This window comes from Manis pentadactyla, chromosome 8 (assembly GCF_030020395.1).
Source record: "Manis pentadactyla isolate mManPen7 chromosome 8, mManPen7.hap1, whole genome shotgun sequence".
Classification (NCBI taxonomy): domain Eukaryota; kingdom Metazoa; phylum Chordata; class Mammalia; order Pholidota; family Manidae; genus Manis; species Manis pentadactyla.
In genome coordinates, this window is record NC_080026.1 from 75,728,260 (window position 1) to 75,731,475 (window position 3,216).

At 37.3% G+C, this 3,216-nt stretch overlaps 1 pseudogene; it reads left to right on the forward strand.

Annotated features, from left to right (window-relative positions):
- The first annotated feature begins 218 nt into the window (after positions 1-218).
- Positions 219-1,124, forward strand: LOC118933790 (trafficking protein particle complex subunit 2-like; annotated as a pseudogene).
- Positions 1,125-3,216: the final 2,092 nt, after the last annotated feature.

Consider the following 3,216-nt stretch of genomic DNA (forward strand, 5'->3'; position numbering starts at 1 on the left):
GCTCATACTTGATGCTGTGGTTTTCAGTTCCCATTTGTAGCTAAAGAGTCCCCTTTTTTTCTTTTGAGTTTGCCATGGGTTTTAAAGGTTTATTTTTAAAATTGTAAGTGATGTTTCTAAGTGTTTGGAACCAGGAAATTGGGAGTTTACCGAACCTGCCTTCTTCACTGGAAGCTTCTGAATTCTTTATGTGATTGTAATGAAAAACTTGATACAAGATGGTTTATTACGAGTCACAAGACCTGAACCTGCAAAAGGGAATGGTGACTCACTGATAATAAGGTTGGCTGTTAATGTCCCCTAAATAAAGTAGGATGCATTGACTGGAACAATGCAGACATCCGCTCAAAATGAAACAAAGGCACTTGCTGAACAGAATAGAATTTCATACATAATTTCAGGGCTTATAGACAAATATTCATGGCTATATTTCCCTGTTCTAACACAAATTCTTTTCATGCCTCTCTACAAGGTGGGATTGAAAACCTTGGTATTCATGAGTAGGTTAGCAGGTTTTAGTTATGGTGCTCCATTAGCTTGTTCTGGATGCCCACTCTTCATCTTTGCTAACTCGGAGATCTCAAGTTGGGTAGGGACAGCACTTTTACACGGCTTGGAAGGTTAGCTTGAGGACTGCTCCCAGAGCCTGATGGGAGGTGTGGAGTGCAGGTCTGTGCAGCAGCACCCAACTGACTGTTGTTAACATCCCCTCGCAGGAGCTACAGATTGTAGATAGTATCAGGAAGCTTTTACTTTGTAATTGTTGGCTACCATGATAATCCAATTTTTGCCAGCTGGAAAAGCAAAATCCAAAGGTGACCATTTCCTCTGATCCAGTTCATAGATCACTCTACTCTCGACCTCGTAGATAAGAATATGTGGCTGTCGAACAACATGCACTTGAAAACTGTGGACAGGTTCAGTGAGGGTTTGTTTCAGTATGTGTTACTCCAGGTTGTATGAAATTTATGATGTGTTCATGACATGAGGCAAGAAGATGGAATAAAGAACTTCTTTACTGATGTCTATGATTTACAAAGTTTACAATGAATCCCTTTTTGAACCCAGGTCTCCTATTTGACAGAAAAGTTCAGTTTCTTGGGAAGAAACACCTATTAAGCTGAATGCAGAAAAATTCAGAAATAAACAGTGTCACTGTGATGGGGTATACTCAGGAATATGTACAGTGTAAGTAACTTGATTAAATAACCTGGAAACATTGCCCCTGCCCCCAAAAAGCTGTATCTGAACTGGTTGCCTATGATATCTGGGGATCATCTGAAAATTAGTAAAAGCAGTCACTGGAGCAAAACTAGGGGACAAATGGTAGCAGTTTAACTGACTGGTAAGGCATGGTATTATAAAAAAAAATCTAAGACCTAAGATCCATAGCCATGGGCAGATATGAAGAAGGAAGGTGTGATTTATAATTGAGATGCTTTTCCCATGGGCAACCTTCTGTGTTCTCCTTCAGGATAAGTAATAAAGGGATACTGTGCTTACCTAATGATAGGTAATAGTTATTTGAATGTGGTTGGGTAGGTCGGCTAGTTGAGAAAAAGAAGATTATTTTTTCTATGGATAGTCAAAAAAATATTGAAGAGCATGTTTTGAAATCAAGTTAATTTAAATGCATTTTTTTAAAAAGGTCAGAGGTATATTTAAATAGTATTTGGTTAGTTTTCTTTTGCCAGTTTTTAAACTTTCTGTTTGTAATCATTGTCAGTTTCAAAGCTCAGCCTGGCAGCAGAAATAGAAGAAGCTGTGGACACTCAACAGCTGAACACAGAAGCATAACGAAGAGTTCCCAGCTTTTACTACTGAAGGGATCTTTTCTAGCTTCTTGCTATTTACTAGCTCACAGGCTGTGCTAGGGAAGTAAAGCATTTGAGATAAAAAACCATTTTGTCAGGCTAATCAGAGTGATTTCCTTAAGAGTGTCCTAAATACAGCACAGTTAGGTGAGGGGGGATTATTTTTAAATTGAGAGAGAATTTCTCATGTGAGGAAATTCCTCAGGGAAGTTAGGTCCAGGTAGTTGGAGATAAAAAGGAATAAATCACATTTCTTAGTGACTAACACTGGGAAATAGGAGGATGGTGGAAGTAATCTCTTGTTATTATCCCTTCAGGAATAAGAATGCCAAGGAATTAATATTTAAAGAGTAATAATACAAAGTATTATATTTCCTACGTATTGTCAATAAAGAATTCTTTCCTTTCTTGCATCCCTTCCTTTCTGAAAAGATTGTGCTCTGAGCTGTTTATTGGGCATGAAGTCCAGAAATTCCTTATGGAAAAGTGTTAAGTGAGTATCAGTATTAAAATGATAAACAGATTTATACATGCATGAAGAAAATATCTCTTCTGAAAAGTAAACATCAACACTTGCTAAATGAACTTGAAAATAAAAACATTAAAATGAACATCACATTTGCATCAATGTTCAGTTTTACAAGCTGTGTGTTAAGCAGTTTGTATTTATTTTTTCTAAAAGAAGCTTTTCTGCATTTTAGTATTTTGTGTTCTAGTACTTGGTCTTTTCTTTGTGTCTTAATGCAGTTATGGGAGATACAGGAAATGTCAGAGAAAGTAAGTATAATAAGATGCTTAATTTCTCTTAATTACAGGAATTAATTATAGGTATTTATTGGTCATCCGCTAAATTCTATGCTTTGGGGGACAAGAATGAAACGTAAGTACTTCAGAATGCTTACAACTTAGTTATGATTGTACATTAAATGCCAGTGAACATACAGGATCATTGAAAATGTATTGGCTGGGTCTGTCAGGCTACGTGAAGTGAAAAGAAGGGAAAAATCTCCTTGGTGGAGTCGTCTTGGGTAGCTCAAAACATTACTATGAATGGTTTCTGTTCCACTTCCAGAGGGAAGGGAGACATTTCCTTCCTAGGGCTCAGTCTTCTCTGTATCTTTTGCCTAGGGCAAGAGCCTAATTATTCAGATTCTTGAAGAGTTTTCGAAGATTAAGCAAAGGAGGAGGTGGGCAAGATGAGGAGGTTAGAATGGGGAATTCCTGTACACCTATAGGTCTTCATTAACCAAATCTAAATAAGGGGTGGGAAAAACAATTAAATATTGTTTCATTATCTGAAAGTAAATATATAGTCATAATCTGTTAACTAAGCACTGTGACCAATCAGCGGTTCAGTGGGTCTTCAGTGTCAAGACTCGGTTTTCTGCTACGGTGTATTTCA